This window comes from Lissotriton helveticus, chromosome 9 (assembly GCF_964261635.1).
Source record: "Lissotriton helveticus chromosome 9, aLisHel1.1, whole genome shotgun sequence".
NCBI lineage: Eukaryota > Metazoa > Chordata > Amphibia > Caudata > Salamandridae > Lissotriton > Lissotriton helveticus.
In genome coordinates, this window is record NC_136070.1 from 649,086,264 (window position 1) to 649,106,568 (window position 20,305).

Below are 20,305 nucleotides of genomic sequence, written 5' to 3' on the forward strand. Positions count from 1 at the left end.
CTCTAGGTACCAGATCGAAGGCTGATTTTAGGTCAATGAATGCGGCAAAAATGGTGCCACCGCCGAGCATAACCACCTTCCAGAAAATCATACAAAATCGAAACACCTGGTCGATGGTGCTCGTCCCAGATCTAAAACCTGCCTGCATTGGAGACAGTATATTTTCTGAGTCCATCCACCCCTGCACTCTGGCCAGGATCATGCGGGCAAAAACTTTTTGGAGACAGTCAATTAAACTAATCGGGCGATAATTGCCCGGATTAGACCTGTCTCCTTTTTTATATATAGGGATGATCTCAGCCCCCTTCCAAGTTTTAGGGATGCATGCACCCTTTGCCAATGCGTTGGCTATGTTAGTTATGTATGGCACCCAGAGATCTGCGTTTGATTTAAACAAATCCGCTGGTATTTGATCCAACCCTGGGGCTTTCCCCCGCTGAGTCAAGCCAAGGGCAGACTCTGTCTCAGTGATAGTAAAGGTCAGAGTTTCTCCACAAGTGGGTGTTGCATGCAGCTTGTTTAGTGTGGGGAGGAGATCAGTGCCCACCATGCGAAATTGGGACGAATAGTGTGTTATCCAGGCTTCTGGTGACACATGATTGGTTGGGGTACGGGAATCAACATCCTTCCCCCATTTAACTATATCCCAAAATCTTGCTTGATTGTTGGACTTAGTGGCATCCAACAGGTCGGCCCAGTAACCATCCTCCCACGTCCTTTTAGCCTGCCACTGAACTCTTTTATACTTTTTCCTGGCCTCCTTTACATCACACATATTCCTAGATTTAACTTTATCTACTAGGTTACTGTGTGCCACCCTGCATTCCTTATTGTACCACTTTGCCCGAGTGGCGAGTGGTCGGCCAGCTCCATTCTGACAGGGTTTCGAGAGAAGTAACTTGAGCTCATCAAAACATAGTTCATGTATATCCAAAATTTTGTTTGGTTCTAAAGTACCCTTCCCAGTGTCATCTGTAAGCATTTTGTTTAGGGCAAGCATAACCACTTTCTCAATATTAGTCTGGATGGATTCATCCCTCGAAATGTTAGACCATTTCAGCCTCCTACGGTCATTTGATAGAGTTACAACCCCTTGCGCCATGGGAACTGGGACTTCTGTTCTTATCAGACCATCCATCCTTAATTTCAATGACAGCGGGTTATGATCGCTTTCTGGGCGAGGGACAACTTCCATGTCGACCATGATTGACCAAAATTCCATTTTGAGAAGAAAATAGTCTATACCACCTTTCCTTAGTCCATTGTCAAAAGTAAAATTGGCACCAAGGTCAGCGGGTGAACGTCCATTTACTGCCCTTAGCCCCCAAGTAAGACATAATGCAGTCCAATTTAGAGCAGCCTCCGTTGCTTTCACGGGTTTACTAGTCAGTAGGTCCGGTATATTCCATGTTACATCCTCCGCGGACCCCCAACTGTCCCCTGCAACGTAGAGCGGCTCTATTTAACTATTCACTATCCAGCACCCCTTAGCGCTATGCGTTGTAACAGCATGCGTTGTAAAAACTGCGATGTAAAGGCATGCGTGGTAAAAGCATGCGTTGTAATGTCATACATCCCAGAGGATGGGCTATTTTCCTTGCTGGAGAGGGGGCAGAGGGTGGTGGTGGGAGGGAATGTTTCTTATGTGTCTGTTTGTTCTGTTGCCTGGGGTGTGTGGTTCCCGCTGTCTGCTGACTTGTTGCTTCATTACGTGTCCTCTTACTGGAGGATCACGGCAGAAGCGGCAATGGAGTTCTCACTGGGAATGCTCATGTGTTGACGGCCCAGCTTGCTACAGTTTGTTTCCTTTGTTGATGTCTCCTTGGCCTCACCTAACACGCACATGGCCCCCAATACAACTTTATGACCTGAAATGTATGGGGTATGGCAGCCCTGGCCTAGCGCTAATGCATTCACACTTATCGTAGGTGCCGACACATTCAGATGGTGTACTTTCAGGAGACACGTTTGACTAAGGCAGAACTCCTTAAATTGCATGTGAAATAGAAGGGACGGGTCTATGGTACCTTGGTGTCAGCTTTTTCCGGGGAGGGGGGGACTTATTTGGATCTCCCCAAGGGTTCTCATTGTTTCTGATGCCCACAAGAACAACTGGATGGCAGGTATGTTGTTGTCAAGGAGAAATTACATGGTAGACCCTTGGCAGCTGTGTATGTCCCCAATGTATGCCATCTGGCCTTTATGGCTGGACTCACTCTGTGCTTGCTGTGCAACCCACACACTCCTACCCTGTGGGGTGGTGACCTCAATTGAGTCCTCAATGTGGGTGTGGAGCGCTCGCTTCCCCCCTCCCCCTTGCTGGAGCAGCCTGCTGCAGAGCTACTGCCCACTTAGGTGACTGGCTGACCCATTTGGAGTGTGCAATGTGTTATATCTCCAGCATCTGTATAAGTGTGACTACTTCCTGTACACAGCATACATACCACAATAGATTAGTTAATTTGCAGCCCTCCTTGTCTCCATAATCCCGCATATGGAATATTTTGCGTGTACAATTTCTGACCGCTGCCCACTTCTGCTCTCTCTGTGCTGGGCTGTACCTGCCCCAGAAATCTGACCTGGTGGTTACAGGCAGACTCCCTCCTTGATCCCCTGTCTTGGGAGGGGATTGGCTGAGTGCCTGTCAGACTTCTTTGAGGGCGACTGAGGACGTTTACAAGGCTCATATACATGGGCATTGTGTTGCTACCACTTGAGGCATTCGGCAGACGCTGCACAGAGATGTACTGACTAAAATACACTATATGTGTGGCTTGGAATTGGACAAACCGTGGTCCCCTGCTCGGCTTGCTTCATTGTTGCACCTGCGTAGGGAGCACAGGGACATAGGACCATATGTATCAACATACCCTTTTGCGATTTCTTAATAGGGAATATTAAGGAATCGCTATCTAGAAATCGCAAAATGGTATGTATGTAGAAAATTGCTTTTTTTTTTAGCGATTCCTTAAAATTCCTTAATTGCGATTAGCAAATTGCTAATCGCAAGTAAGGAATAATTTCCCATTCATTTCTATGGGCCAGGAGGCCCATAGGAATGAATGTGAAATTATTCTCAATTTGCGATTCGCAATTTGCGAATCGCAAATTGAGAATAATTTCAAGGGTGAAGGGGTGTCCCAAGAACACCCTGCTGCACCCCTGAAAATGACATGTGTGCACATACGGCGCACATACATGCCCTAAGGGCATGTATGAGCGTCACATGGCACCTTTACAAATTGCATGAAGTGCATTTGTAAAAGAAATCGCAAATTACCACCAACTACAAGTTGGTGGTAATTTGCGATTCCTTAAGGGCATTTTAGATTTTTTTTTTGCATCATACATTGCATTTAAGGAATCGCAAAATTTGCGATTCCGTAACTGCAATCGCAAAATAGGGAATGGCAAATTTTGTGATTCCTTATTTTGCACCCAAATTCTTTCATACATACCATTTTGCGAAAATGCGAATTTCGGCGTTTGCGAACCCATTTGGCCTTGATACATATGGCCCATAGAGCGGCAGCGAGGGAGGCTGGACAATAATCATTACCGTGGCAAGATGCATGGAGAAGGCGACCGCGCAGGTAGAATGCTGGAGTGGCTGTTACCCGATGCACCCTCTTGCTCCCCCTTAGGTGCGCTGTGAACAGATGATGGCGTGATCCTAATACACAAGCCGATATTAATGCAGCCTTTGTGAGTTTGCATAGCTCCCTTTACGCGACTGTGCCGGGCCCTTCTAAACGAGCCTAGCGTACCTATCTTTGGAAACTTCCACTCCCCAAGCTGAATGCAGCTCAAATGCCTCGATGCTCCACTTCAATTAGACGAGCTACGTCTGGCCATCTGGCAGATAGCGCACTTCAAAATGCCAGGTACCAATGGCCTCCTGATAGACTATTACTTCACCATTGGCACTATCTTGAAACCCAAGCTGTTGGAAGGTTTACAAGGTGGCCTATGAGGCTATGACACCGGATACCTTCCCGATACTCTTCACGAGGCTCTCATCGTGGTTTGTCTGAAGCCGGAAGTAGCAAGTTCTTGATCCATTAAGCGCTTCATCATCTGAGTAAGAACCTTATAAATTCACAATGCATAACAGTTGTGTAGTAGGTGGCCCTCAGCTAGGACTCTGCCATCTGTAAGGAAAAACAACTCCACCCTCTGCTGCGTGTGTGAGTGAGGCAGAGGGTCCTTCTTTAATGTTAAATACATTGACTGTAAACGGTGATCCAGGAAATATATAATAAACCGCCTCCCTGAGGCTTTCAACAGAAGGAGGCCTTGTGGTCCCGTATGGGCGCTGCATACCTACCAATAGGCCCGACCCCACCCCCTGTCCCAGTAAAGGTTAAGATACGATATCTCACACACGTGGACCCCCTTAAAAGGAACCCTAGCCTCGCCTAGCCGGTGTGAGTGGAAAGTGAAATGTCGCTCTTGACTTCACAGTGATACTAGGAAAAGGCAAACCTTTGCCCTTCTGCGCTTATTACGAGAGAGTAATAACGTTCATCATGTCCAACTCGAATGGACAGCCCAATCTGAGAGAAAATAAAGAAAACGCAGCTCTTTTCGGGCTGGGAGAATGAAGGCAAAAATAGAAAACCATCACCTGAACCTCGTCTGAGCTGGAGGGGAAGCAGCGAAGCGAGCAGTTCCAGACGCGCTTCTCAGCAGAGGCTGACAGGAAAATCTCGGTCACGACCAAAATAAAAGCACCCTACTCTCTAGGCTGAGAGCCGGTCCCAGCAGATACACACCTCTTCCTTCCACCTTAAAAGAGAATGTACCTCTCAACTCACTCGCAGCACACACACTTAGGGGCCCATTACGGTTGCGGGCAGTGGGTACCGCCGGCCCGGCGGTGGCGATCCGCCCGCCAAATATCCCTGGTACTCCCCCCCGCCATATTAGTATGGTGGGGGGCACAGAGGCAGGCGGAAAGACCGTCCGCCGCTTTTCTGCCGGTCGACTTGTCGATCGGGCGGAAAAGGGACACATTAGGGTGGCGGTGTCACCGCCATTCATATTATGATGCATGGGGTTATTGGCCTTTCGCCGCCATGGAAAGGCATGCGGTGTTTGATATTGGGGGCCGGTTGCGGGCCCCCAGGGTGTCGGGGTTGCTATGGTACCCCCCTCATTGCAATGCACTACGTGGCAGGCACCAGTGATGCCTGCCATGTTGTGCAGGGAAACAACCTTTACAACGCAACTTTTACAACGCACTACCATTACAACGAAACTTTTACAATCCAACATCCATTACAACGCAACAATTACAACGCATGACACTACATCGCACACCCCTACAATGCATGTCATTACAACGCAGTCTTTACAACGCATACCATTACAACGCATAGCTTTACAACACATAGTACCCCTACACTATCCAACACTTACCCTACTGTTGCACCCCCTGGAGTTAGAATAGTAATTTTTACCCCTACACTATCCAACACTTACCCTACTGTTGCACCCCCTGGAGTTAGAATAGTAATTTTTACCCCTACACTATCCAACACTTACCCTACTGTGGCACCCCCTGGAGTTAGAATAGTAATTATTACCCCTACACTATCCAACACTTACCCTACTGTTGCACACCCCTGGAGTTAGAATAGTAATTATTACCCCTACACTATCCAATACTTACCTTACATGTAAAGTAATATTATGCGTTGTAATGGTATGCGTTGTAAAGGTATGCGTTGTAAAGGAATGCGTTGTAAAGGTAGTTTTAAAAAATTCGTTGTAAATGCATGCGTTGTAATGGAATGCGTTGTAATGGATGTTGCGTTGTAAAAAATGCGTTGTAAAGGTAGGCGTTGTAAAAGTATGCGTTGTAACGTCATACATCCGTTGTGCATGGCAATGCTATGCCCAATCCTTTTACATTGCGAGCGGGGCTGCAGCCAGCAGATCCATCCCAATGTAAAAGGGCCAGGATGCGCCCGCCAGTGTGGCGGACGCATCCTAATTTGCATGGCTGGACCGCCGCAACATCGGCGGTCGGTCCGATGCTCAGTTGCGGTGGCGGCCATCGTAATAGGCCCCTAAATGTGCACACAGATGACTGACAGACACACTAACCAATCAGACTCTGAGCGTTCTCCCAACTAACTGAAATTTAGGGGGTAGCAAAGTAATACCACTATCCAATTTTACACCTTTGCAGTCCATTCAATGTTTACATTTTCCTCACACAGTCTGCGGAAATATATATATATATCAGTAGTCATGGGCTGCTAAAGTATTCCAGGCACATTTCCTAAGATATTCAGGACCTTACATTTTAGTAATCTGTACAAAAACCTACCTCCATGGAATCATTGTTAAATTTCCTTACAGCGTAAAGCACAAAACAGCAATATGCTCAGAAATAGTCATTGTATTGCTTTGATATAGAACGTATGGTGCCTGTTCCTGAAGTCAATCTTGGTCCTGAGTCTGTTTACAAGCCTGTTCCTAGAGCCATTCCCGCAGCAAGAATTTGTTGAACTCCAAATCCAACATGTGTAAGTCTAAGAATGAAAAGTGGAAGTGGAAGCACCATTCGATTTCTCAACGCCCTTCCAAATCCCTGTAAGCGCAAGACCGCCCAGAGCCCCTAGGCCTCTCTATTACACCCCCCCCTGCGGAGCCGGATCTGTCTCCGTGCCTTCTGGACTTCCTGGGCACCAGTGCAACTCCTACTCAACTTCAGGAGTTTTACCTAGTGATGTCCCGCATCTTCGAGCAGCCAACTCCCTCTGGAGCGCCTTCAGGCCCCAAGGAGTCCATAGACAATCCGACCGGGTTAAAGATGGTGGACCCTCCCCTGATTCCAGTTGGACCTTCAGATCCACCCCAGATCAGGGCCAACCCTGGTCCCAAGCCCAATTCCAGCTCCAGGACTATTGCTGGAGTTTGATCTATCAGTGCAGCTACTGGTATAACATACGCCGCTTTAAGACCAACTTGTTCATTCCCACTCCTAGGTGGCACTGTATAGAGTCTATCCAATGTTGAGACTGGAGCCAACTGGGCCATTACAACCTTTTGGCTTTGATTCTCTGCCTCTGGTCACTGAATTTGAAGGAGGAGGAGCATGGAGTTTTTTACCCCATTGATGAGATTACCCATGGTTTCCTGGAAGGGAACTGGTATGAGGAGCTGGACAACACTAGTGGGCTAGACACCTCTCCTGACACCAGTTTAGTCAGTCCACCTGGTCCAGCCACATTTTTTTGCGATGGTGATCAGGCAGTTGGCTGACACCCTTCACCTCCAGCTTCCAGTGGTGGAAGTGAAAACCAAGTTATCGACTTAGGTACTTGAAACGAGGCAGACAAGCTCAGAGCCCATGGAACAATCAGAAAACAGTGTAGTAGTCCTTAATATATCACAGATATCAAATCCTTAACTCAGATCCCCTGAGACACATTTTCTTTTAATCTCTTCTTAATTTCACAGAAACATAGTGCTTTCCAACTTCACAGGTCCGTAACCAACATGTGTTTAGTCCAGCGCTACCACCATGACTTTCTCAAAGCTAAAACCCTTAATTAATATTCTCTGTATCGTATTAGGGGTCAAAGTTCATTCTTAAACCAGAGTAGAGATGTGGGTCCTTTTCCAAAAGGACCTAAAACGAGGAATTACCGATGGAACAAGAGAAGAAGCTAGCAGCACTGCCTAGATGACTAAGAATGAGGAATTACCACTGTGACAGGAGCCACAACTGCAGCACCGCCTAGAAGATTTAGATGGAGGAATTACTGCTGGGACAGATAAGCAGCTAGCAGCACTACCGAGCGGACTTAGAATGAGGAATTAGCGGCAGGACCAGCGAAGGAAACTGTCTAGAAGGTGCAGACTGAGGAATTACCGAAGGGACCAGAGTAGAAGCTAGCACCACTGTCTAGCGAAGATATAATGAGGAGTAACCACTGGGACCAAAGAGGCAACTAACAGCACTGCCTAGAGGACAGAGAATGAGGAATTCCCACTGTGACCAGAGACACTGCTGCAGTGCTGCCAAGAGATCATAGAATGAGGAATATCAATGGGACCAGAGTAGCAGCTAGCAGTCGTGTCTAGAGGACTTGGAATGAGTAATTACCACTGGGATCAGAGAAGCAGCTAGCCGCACTGCCTAGATTACTTAGAATGAGGAATTACCAACAGAACCTGAGGAGCAGCTAGAAGCACTGTCAATAAGACTTAGAAGAGAAATTGCTGATGGGATAAGAGAAGCAGCAAACAGCACTGCCTAGAGGACTAAACATTAGGGATTACCACTGGGACAGGAGAAGCAGCTAGTAACACTGCCTAGAGGACTCAGAATGAGGAATTATTGAGGGGACCAGAGTAGCAGCTAGCAGCACTGAGTGAAAGATTTAGAATGAGGAATTACCAACGTGACCAGGGCTGCAGCTAGCAGCACTGTCTAGAGGACTTACAATGAGGACTTACTACTGGGACCAAAGAAGGAGCTAGCAGCACAGCCTAGATGACCTAGAATGAGGAATTACTGATGGAACCAGAGTAGCAGCTAGCAGCATTGTCTAGAGGACTTAGAATGAGGACTCGCCAATAGGAACAGAGAAGCAGACGGCAGCACTGCCTAGAGGACTTACAAAGAGGAATTAGTGACAGGACCAGAGAAGCAGCTAGCTGCACGGCCTAGAAGACTGAGAATGAGGAATTAGCACTGTGACCAGAAACGGAGCTGCAGCACTGCCTAGAGGACTTAGAATGAGGAATTATCAAAGGGACAAGAGAAGAATCTAGCAGCACTGCCTAGAGATCTCAGAATGGGGAATTACCACAGGGACCAGAAAGGCAGCTAGCAGCACTGTCTAGAAGGCTTAGAATGAGGAATTACCAACGGGACCAGAGAAGCAGCTAACCGCAGTATCTAGAGGATTAAGAATGAGTAATTGCCACTGGGACCAGAGAAACAGCTTCAGCACTGTCTAGGGGACTAAAAATGAGGAAATACCACTAGTACCAGAGAAGCAGTTAGCACCACTGCCTAGCGGACTAAGAATGAGGAATTACCACTGCGACCAGAGTAGCAGCTAGCACCATTGTGTAGAGCATTTAGTATGACAAATTACTATATGAGACACGCAAAGCAGGAAGTGGCACTGCCTAGAGGCCTGAGAAGGAGGAATTACCGACAGGATCAACGTAGCAGCACTCTCTAGAGGACTTAGAAGTAGGAATAACCACTGGGGCCAGAGAACCAGCTATCTGTACTGCTTAGATTAGTTAGAATGAGGAATTGCTGATGGGACCAGAGTAGCAGCTAGCAGCCCTGTCTAAATGACTTAGAATGAGGAATTACCACTGAGACCAGAGAATCCGCTAGCAGCCTTGTCTGGAGGACTTAGGAGGAGAATTTACCGACAGGACCAGAGAAGCAGCTAGCAGCACTGCCAAAAGAACTCAGAATAAAGATTTACCACTGGAACCAGAGTAACAGCTGCAGCACTGTCTAGATGACTACAAATTAGGAATTACCACTGAGACCAGAGAAGCAGCTTCAGCACTGCCTAGAGAACTAAAAATGAGGAATTACCACTAGGATCTTAGAAGCAGCTAACAGCACTGTCTAGAGGATTTAGGTGCATATTCTCAAGGAGTTATCGCCGCATTAACGCCACTTTATCATAGCCAAAGTCGTGATAAATGTATCACCCCATTCACAAGCTGGTGCCAACAGCCCATAGAACAAAAATGAAGACACATGGCGGCTGCACTCTGGACAATCTGTAGATCACAGCCTGCAAGACAACAATCATGCTGAGAAGGTGTGTCCTGCGCACATCAAGGGACAGAGAGAGTATGAAGGAGAGAGGGAGACACAGAGAGAGAGAAAGGGAGGGAGAGAGAGAGAGATAGACAGACAGAGAGGGGGAGAGAGAGATAGACTGACAGTGAGGGGGAGAGAGATTGATGGACAGAGAGGGGGAGAGAGAGATAGATGGACAGAGAGGGAGAGAGAGAGAGACAGACGGACAGAGAGGGGAGAGAGAGAGACAGAGTAAAGAAGAGGGGGACAGGGAAAGAGAGTGCCGACACTGCGCACCCAGGCCACACTGCTCACCTGCTGCCACCGGTGTGTCTCCAACCACATGCCGGTATGTAGTGTAGTTCACCAGGTCCCACATCTGAGACAGACCCGTCATCTGAAACAGAGTCCAGATACATGAATGGCACAGTACATACAATTGCACACAACATCATCGCCTGTCCGCCCCTGCACACCCAGGCAGCTGCACCCCAGCCTCTCCCGCCGCCCAGCAGTGCATGCCCGCCCCTGCGCACCCAGGCAGATGCACCCCAGCCCCTCCCGCCACCCAGCGGTGCATGCCCGTTCCTGCGCACCCAGTCCTCACCTTCCACCACCAGCGTGTAGAAAAGAGGGCCCACCACGTGCCACTGCAAGCCACAAGCCCGGGGCCCGCAGACATGGCACCCTCCACTTCATGCAGCCCTGCTTCGCAGGCCACAAGGTCTCACTTTTGATTCTGGGTTTTGATTTTGCCATGGCAGAGTACATACCAGTGCACCCGGCATCATCGCAGGCTGCACACTCGCTCAGCCTCATAGGTGCCACTAAATCTGTGATCCAGGAGGCGACCCCACATGGCGGTAGTCCCCCGCTGTCCGCTGGCTCAGGCCTACACTGCGGTCCAGCAGGGCACACAAAAGCTGAGCAGTCCAGACAGCCGGGACGGGGCATCATCTCAGGCTGCACACCCACTCAGCACTTAAGGTGCCCCTACCTCAGTGCACCGAAAGTCACCGTCCCGTGGTGTGCGTGTGCCGGCCGCAGTGTATCCGGTGCCACCAAATCTGTACCCGAAAAGTCATGGACCCTCTATGATTGGGTATCGTGGTGCGGACGCCATCATGTCACCTCCGGGCAGGTGGAATGTGATGTTGCAGGCCCCTGGGCCCCCATGCCTACATGTACACAACACGGATACACCCTGAGAGAGGTCAGAAATGGCGTAGAACACGTGCGCCCGGCCCTTTTTATTGCCCGGGTACATGTCCTGGGATGCATGTGCTGAATGGGTGTGGTGTGGGTGTCAACCAGCCGTGAGGGAGTGGCTGTGGCATGCTGACAACTAGACCTGTGGTCAGCAGATTACAACAGGGAAGTCCTGGCACATGTAGCGTTGTCGTCGTCCCCTGTGAGCGTAGGCGTACTGGGCTGGCCTGTCGTATGCCAATCCAGCATAAGGGTTTGACAATGACCTTGGGGCTCTGGGCATGGTTCCGTACGGGGCTGGACAAGGAAGTACCAAATGCGTGTGTCGCTGTTGTTGGGTCGGCGCCACACCGACAACATTCGGCAACATGTCACCCTATGACCCAAGTCTAATTACATGAGCCACATGGACGTAAGAGGAATTCACTGACCCTACATTCATCCATACTACCACACTTGATAGACCATAGACACCACACATCTGTGCGAGTCGGAATGTTTAACCCCTTGGACGCTCATGACGAGCTCAGCTCGTCATGGAGTTTCCATTGATTTCAATGGAAATTACATTACCATCCTTGAGATGCCTCAGCAGCCAAGTGGTTAATGCACAATCAGTGGAGTGTTGCATCTCGAGCAGTACAGGGCCATGCAAACCCCACTTTACAATATAGGCCCGTGGAGTGCCAGCCAGAGTCCTTCAGGGAATGACAAGTCCAAAGGAAGAGGAAGTGTTCAGTCCGCAGTCTGATTGCTGTGTCATTGGCGATCACACAGTATATGGCAGTCCATGTCGAGGTCCAAAGTGAGTGTCGCAGGGTGCATCGGGGGACAGTGGAAGGTGATGATGCAGAGGGCAGTAGCAAGCTGAAACCGGCCATTTGGCGGAGATGAATGCTACTGCATCCTTCTTACCACAAAGGCGGTTTCATTCGCATCTTCGTCCTCTGCTGTTCCATGTGCCTCGCGTGTGGGTGGTGCTGGCCTTTCTCCAGCACTGTGTGGCAGTGACACCTCAGGGGGCGTATATGTGGATGTAGTGGTAGCAGCCGCATGCATCAGCACCAGGCCTTGTGGCAGCAATGCCATGAGGATGGTTTTGAGGTCATTGAGGAACCCAGCTACCACGCGCTGATGTGCAGCCATGGCAGCCGCTCTTTCCGCATTGGCCCGCTCCATGGTCTCCATTAACCTCCGCATGTGTCCCAACTCCTGGGTGACATCGCTAGAGCCACTCTGACTGGGCAGTTGTTCTATTCTCTGAGTCAGGGTTCTAGCATTGTCAGCCATGGTCCATTGGAGAGCATGGAGCTGACTGCGGGTGTCCGTTAGGGACTGTGAGTGGTCCCTGATGGGACTTAGACACCCACGTATGGCATCTAGTTTGTCTGCCATGCGGTCAAAGCCCACCCGCACCTGTTCAGTCAGCTGCTCCTGGCATCCCAACACATCTTCTTTTGTAGGGGTCCTGGGAGGCAGCCGTGGTGGTGGGTGCTGCATGCTGTGTGGTCTTTGCAGGGGGTGGGTGTCCTCGTTGCAGCTGGACTGCCCTGCTCCTGGAGCTGGGCAGCAGAGGCTGTCAATGAACTCATGGAGGGCATCAGAGTCGAAGCTGTGGTGGTCCTCTTCGTCATCAGAGAAGAGAGGGTTGGGCTGCTCTGCAGGAAGTGTTGATTGTCCCGCTGCAATGTGAAGGGGAGATGCAGTTTAACAATGTGTTCACATGTAAGTTGTCGCATTGTCCATGTTTACATATAGACTGCATGACTGTGTACATCGTGGCTGTTTGGAAGGAGCTGCCTATTTGATGGGGGACAGTGGACATTTCGACAACAGACGTGTGTGTGTTTGTACTTGTACTTTATCAACTCACATTTTCTTGCAATGCCAATTGTGATTGGCCAGTGTCTAAACCCAGTCGGCACCAGTTGTGTCCTGTGTTCTGTTGTTGACGTGTTGCGGTTTGTGCCACATTGATGTCAGTGTTAATGTGCCCTGCATGTTATGTGTGTGTGCTGCATTTTGGGAGAGTCGCCCCTGCAGCTCTGATTTTGCTGCCCCCTTATCCCTTTCCTGCGGTGCACCTTTGACGTCTGTGCTTATACAGTACTGAGATATTGCATACTTGGTCTCTTGGTGGGAGTTGGGGGCTGGGCCATGGTTTGTCGGCAGATGTGCTCAGCTCAATGGTGCATGTTTGCCATTGTGCCTATCTCCCCCTGTCCCCCCAGTCCCTGGTCGTTACTCACCCTGGTGCAGCTGTGTCCGGTCCTGTTCAGCAGTGTCCGGTCCCCCGACTCCAGCCACCGTCTGCCCACTGATGACTGTGGACACCATTTCCTCCATCTCGTCCAGCTCCTCCTGTGGCGCAGGACTCCCACCTCCAGTCTGCATTGCTGCCTTCCGGTTGTGTGCGAGTTTCAGCTTGCTTTTGCGCTTGACATCATTCCAGCGCTTCTTGACCTCTTCCATTGTCCTCTTCAGCACTCCGACTGCATTCACCTTGTCCACGATGGACTGCCACAGTCCATTTTTGGTTGCCAATGACACAGTGGAGGTGACGAACAGTTGTTGATGGTGTTTTACCACCTCCGTTATCAGGATCCTGTTTTCCTGCGGACTGAACCGCTTCTTCCTACTCTTCTTCTCCTTGGCCTTCCCTGACCCCGAGGTCGGTGGGCGAAGAAATAGATGGAAACATGATGCAGGCCTGCAGCGTCTCCAACAAGGAAACTGTCTGAGGGTCTTTTCCATTGTCCATTTGTATATTGAAATCTCCCATAAAAAGGCAGTTGTTTTTTAACGTCAGGGAGGTGGTGGCTGTATTAAGCGTAGTAATACAATTTCCAAATGCACCAGGAGGTCTGTAAATCAGCATTTGCGAGAGTTTAAGATATTGCCTTTTACTTATGTTTTAAAAACCAATACATAAATAAAAGGCACTGGCATTTTAGCTCAAACTCTCACAACTGCGAGACCTATTGCATTGCAAATGCTTGTTTTTACTTTTGAGTTCGTTTGCGTTTCACTTTTATAGTTATATTTTATTTTTACAAATTATTATAGAATTATTTTAATGTTCCTCTAGTCTATCTCGAACACGCAACATCGAGAGGTAAGGCGGCGGTGAGGGCAGGAAAGCGAGGGAGTGAGTGGAAGGGGACTGTTTAGGGTGGGAGAGCAATAGAGACGAGAGTGAGTAGATCAATGAGAGCGGTGTGGGAGAGAGAGGTGAAGAGACAGTGTGGGCGACAACGGAAGGGACAAAGAGTAATAGACGGAGAGGCACAGAAAGGACCCAGGAGAGGAAGCGAGGGTCACAGGAAAAAGAAAGATAATTGTGGTGTGTGTGCGAAAGAGAGTTGAGAGCGAAGATGCGGGAAGAGGAGAGGGGAACACACACACGTCGAGAGATTGAGGGGTGACAAAGAAAGAGTGCATGAGGGACAGTAAGAGGAAATGTGAGGATGAGAGAGAGTCTAGAGAAAGAGGAGGGGGGAGGAGAAACACGAGAGACGGCCTGCGGCCGTCAAAGTGAAAGTATGGCCGGCGGAGGGCATTGCTGTGGGGAGGGGGAGGAGAAATGCGACACGGCGGGCAGGGGAGGGGGCGGAGCGGGGAGAGCGGCATGAGGGTGTGAAGCAGCAGGGGCCTTTGAAGTGAAGCTAAGCTTCACTTCAAAGGTGTGGGAGGAGTGCTGCTGGTGATTGACTGGCGATTTGATGATGTGCACGCGCATTTTAGGTCAATGCGCTTGCGCATTGAACTAAAAGCGCACGGGCACAGCATCAAATCGCCAGTGGAATCGCCAGTTAGGTAAACTCTCGATAAGCCCCTATATATCTCGCTCCCGCTCAATGCGCATGCGCATTGAGATAGGTCGCTCGACCTAAACAGCTATGATATTATGGGGGAGATCAGGTACAGTGGAAGCCTAAGGACTCTGCGCCCTTGATATTTTCCATCGGGATGGAAGAGCAGTCTAGTTTTTTATTGTAAATTATGGCGACACCGCCCCCCCCACTCGGTCGGTCCCTCCTAAGGATTTCATAACCCGTAGGGATGGCCAAGCGATAGTAGGGTTGGAGGCTTCAGAAAGCCAGGTCTCAGTGAGAAAAAAAAAGATCAGGTTATTTGTCTAAAAGTAGGTCATAAACGTGTGATTCATACTTTTGCATAGAGTGATAATTTAAAAGGGTGGCCTTAATGTCCTCTGTTTTCTCATTGTTTTTACACCTATTGTTGCGTGGGAGGATCTTGAGTGCGAGTTTCCTGTGCTGGAGGAGAGACCAGTTGCACTTATTGCATCGAAAGTCTACCTCCAAGCTCAGATCAGCCCGCTGTACACTGACATAATGTAGTCGCCTAAGGCTGAGCAGTTTTTCCCTATTGTAATAAAGTGGAAGAAACTCACTGGAGGGGAACTGGGCAGCATGGCCGGCGCCGGAGGCTGAAGGGACACTGACGGACGCAGATGGGCTTGCCTTTGGCGTGCCCCCTGTGCTCGTCTGTTTGCATTGGGAATATATAGGCTCATGCCTATGATGCAAACTGGATCGCTAACGCAGCTGAGGAAGCAGAAACTGCGTGGGCAGAAGTGAGGAGCCCGATATTGGCCCCAGCACTCAGCACAATCGGTGTCTCAGCCATTGCGAAACAGGACTGGAGGGAAAGCGAGCTGCGAATCGGAGCAGCAAAGGAGGTGTAGGCAAGCAGAATCAAGTAAAGTGCAAGTGCGAGTAAGTAGGAGAAATTGTTAAAAAGCACAGAGTAATTCAGCCACACATATACAATTTAAAAAGTATTAAAACCTTTTAGCAGGGCAGGAAACAATAAATCTTACCGCCGTCCGTTTAACTGTCCGTTTACATCGAGAATTTATAGGCTAATGCCTATGATGCAAACTGGATCACTAACGCAGCTGAGGAAGCGGAAACGGAGTGGGAAACGTGGGCTAAAATTGGATCATAAATTCGAAGCTGTTCTGAACAGGGGCCCCCAAAATATGTTTGGCCAGGGCCCCCAAAATCCTTAAGATGTCCCTGCTTAGAATGGGAAATTGCCATCGGACCAGAGTAGCAGCAATCAGCACTGTCTAGAGGACTTAGAATGAGGAATTACCACGGAGACCAGGGAAGCAGGAGCCAGTACTGCCTAGAGGACATAGAATGAGGAACTACCACTGGGACAAGAGAAGCAGCAAGTACCACTGCCTAGATCACTTAGAATTAGTAATTACTGACAGCACCAAAGTAGCAGCTAGTACCACTGCCTAGAGACCCAAGAATGAGAAATTACCACTGTGACCGAGAAACAGCTGCAGTACTGCCTAGAGGACTTAGAATGAGGAATTACCACTGGGACCACGGAAGCAGCAAGTACCACTGCCTAGGGGTCTTAGAATGAGGATTTACAGACGGAACCAGTCTCACCTGGAAAATTTAGAATGAGGAATTTCCACTGAGACCAGGGAAGCAAGCACCAGTACTGCCTAGATGACTTAGAATGAGGAATTACCACTGGGACCAGAAAAGCAGCAAGCACCACTGCCTAGGGGTCTTAGAATGGGGAATTACAGACGGGACCAAAGTCTCAGCAAGCAGCACTGTCTATAGGACTTAGAATGAAGAATTACTAACAGGACCAGGGGAGCAGGTAGCAGCACTGTCTGGAAAATTTAGAATGAGGAACTACCAACAGGATCAGAGTCACGGCTTCAGCACTGCCTAGAGGGCTTAAAAAGAGGAATTGCCACTGGTACCCGAGACACAGCTAGTAGTACTGTCTAGAGGTGTTAGAATGGGCGAATTACGGATGAGACCAGAGAAACAGCAAGCAGCACTGCCTAGAGGACTAAGAATGAGGAATTACCATTATGACCAGAGAAACCGCTGCAGTACTTCCCAGAGGACTTAGAATGAGGAATTACAGACGGGACTAGAGTAGCAGCTGGCAGCATTGCCCAGAGGACTTAGAATGAGAAATTACCACTGGGACCAGAGTAGCAGCTAGAAGCACTGTCTAGAGGCCTTAGCATGAGGAATTGCCACTGGGACCAGCGAAGCAGCTCACAGCACTGCCTAGAGGTCTTAGAATGAGGAATTACCAACAGGACCAGAGAAGCAGATAACAACACTACCTAGAGCACTTAGAATGAGGAATTACCGATGGGACCACAGAAGCAGGTAGCGGCACTACCTAGCGGATTACCACTGTGACAAGAGACACAGCCGCAGTGGTGCCAAGAGGACTTAGAATGATGAGTTACCGATGGGACCAGAGTAGCAGCTAGCAGCACTACCTAGCGGACTGAGAAGGAGTAATTACCGACGGGACGAGAGAAGCAGCTAGCAGCACTGTCTAGAGGACTTAGAATGAGGAGTTACTGATGGGACCCGAGAAGCAGCACTGCCTAGAAGACTAAAAATGAGGGATTGCCACTTGGACCCGAGAAGTAGCTGCAGCACTGTCTAGAAGCCTAAAAATGAGGGATCCCCACTTGGACCAGAGAAGCTGCTACTGCTAGCACCCCTGCCTAGAGCACTTAGCATGAGGAATTACTGACCGCACCAGAGTAGCAGCTAGCAGCACTGCCTAGAGGACTAAGAATGAGGAATAACCACTGCAGAGCGCATGCAAATAGAAATTGGCAGCAAGTTCTTTTGCTGTGTATAAAGCAATTTGTTAACTGAACTGAATTGTGGACAAGCTTTCATCAGTAAGAAAAGCACAGAAATCCACAGGTTAACCAAACCCACTAAATAAAGTGAACCCAGAAACCCGACCTCCAAAGCAAACACTGTTCTAATGTGGCAAATGTGCACATTTTTACAAAATAATGTGCCAATATGCTCAGTTTAACCACACTGCAAATCATCTCCCAGCGAAGCACTTGAAAGGCATTGAAGCTCATAAACATGAGCGCTTACTACAAGAAGAACAAGAAGGAACAATTAGTGAAATACTACTGCTGTTTCGTGCATTGGCTGGCCAGGAGAAACCGTGGACGCGTTCAGATGGCCAACAAAGAAAGAACCATGAGTAGAAGCTTATTTGAGGCAACCATCACCCACAGGACAACCAACAACAAAAGATTAACTGATAGAAAGCAAAGTTTTGTAAAGTACAATGCAAGCAACCAATAAAAAGCCAATGCGAGGGATGAAAGCCCATTCAGTGATTACATCATGTCTTGCAGACAACGCACGCATGCTGCCTAGGCTCAACTTAAAAATGACAAAATGAATGAAGTTATACTATCACAAAATGTGCTGCATAATGCAGCATCATTTACCTTTTCTTTTTTTTTGTTTTCTTTTTTTATTTATAAGATTTTCCGTACATGAAACAAATCACATTTACATACAACATCAACTCTATCTTGCACTATACATCATTCAGATAATCAAGACGCGTACCATAACACTTGGGAATATTTAGCACAGCACTGATATATCCCAGCAATGTCACATAACATTAACTTATACAGCAGTTAAGTAGCAGTTGTAAGGAGGTCCGGATGTTCACGTAAATAGGCGGTAAGAGGTTCCCAGAAGTCAGAGGGGCTGGCAGTTGTGGGCAGCTCCTCGGCATATATCTGAAAATTGTCTTTACAGTAAATGGAGTCCAGTATCCAATTAGCTATGGTAGGTGTCTTCCTGCTTTCCCAATGCATGGCTACTCTACGTTTTGCTAAGAGTAACATTATGGCAGCTAGTTTTTTCTTGGCAGATTTCAAATGTGTTATGTGACCTAACAGGCATAATTGTGGCGAGCAATCTAATTTACAATTCAGGATCACACTGAGAAGTTGAATCACCTTCTCCCAGTAGAGTTGTACCTTGCTACAATACCACGCTAGGTGTACAAAATCGGCCTAGTCTGTCTTACAGCGTTTACATTTTGCATCTACACGTAAGCCATGCTTGTGCAAGTGGAGTGGGGTGTGGTAGGTTTGGTGCAAGTATTTAAAATGTATTATACGTAAATTCCCATTGGGTGTGAGAAGTTCCGTAAGCGCGCAGCAAGCTTGCCATTCCTCCACAGTCAGAGGTGCAGATAATAATATGTTCCATTTATTGTGTGCTTTTTGCAGGTTAGCGCCAATTTCCCAATGCAGGTCCCTGTAGATTCTCGCCACGATGTGTGTATTGTTTGGAGCGGTGATTAATAATTGTAGTGTCTCTAGCATGGGGGGTTCCTTTGGGAACGTGAGATATAATTTCTGAAGCGCAGCACACAATCTGTGATATGCAAATTTAAACAATAATGTCTGATTGCTGACAAATGTCAGGTCGGCTGGTGTGAGAAATGTTACGTTTGGATATATGTCACCCATCACTGTGATGCCTATCTGTTCCAGTAAGCTCATACTGCCCTTCTTCATGTTACCGATAAGGCGGGGTATAGGTTCGGTGCATACAATGGAATTTTGTTCGTAGGCTGACCCATACGTTTCCACACCATGGATGTGGTGCACACTGTGTTAATTTCGTGCTTGGTTAAATGGGGCCGCTGATGTGGTAAAATGTGTGCTAATTCAATGTGGTGGGCGTCGCCATCCTCTACTGCTAGGTGCGGTAGTAGATATCGTACTGGATGGAACCAGTAATACGCATACTGCGCTTGAGCGCTTAAATAATACAGCCAGAGATCCGGAACTGTGAAGCCACCTGAGGCATACAGCAGCTTCATTGTGTGCAGACTTATCCGTATTTGCTTGCCAGCCCATATCAGTTTGTTCAAATTGGAGCGTAAGCAGGCGAAGATGGGGGCCGGTGGAGGTATAGGAATGTTGGTGTTAGATTTGCGGGTCTCTAGTTGGCACAGGTAGGTACTTGTGACAAATAGGGGCCCTCTCCTCTAGTCAGGACAAGAGGATTACACTCCTAAAATAACCCCTGCTCACCCTCTAGGTTGCGTGGCGCAAGCAGTCAAGGCTTACTTCAGAGGCGTTGTAAGTTAAGCAGTTGTGACCACATACAGTAACCCAGTGACAACACACTACAAATGGACACCACACAGGTTTTATATAAAAAATAGGTAGACTTTATATAGAGTTACCACAAGACCATAAACGACAAAAATACACACTATGATTACTTTAAGATGGTAGATTTAAGCTTAGTTCAGTTCAGTTCTTAGATGCGTCAATGTACCTTAAGTTGCGTTGCGCTTCCATGACAAGCAATGTTGCAGCAATGGGAAATGCAGCAAAGTCAGGTGCAAAGAAATAAAGATGTGAAGATCTTCCAGATGCGGCACGCTTCTCGGGGATGCGAGAAGTTCTCGGTTCGA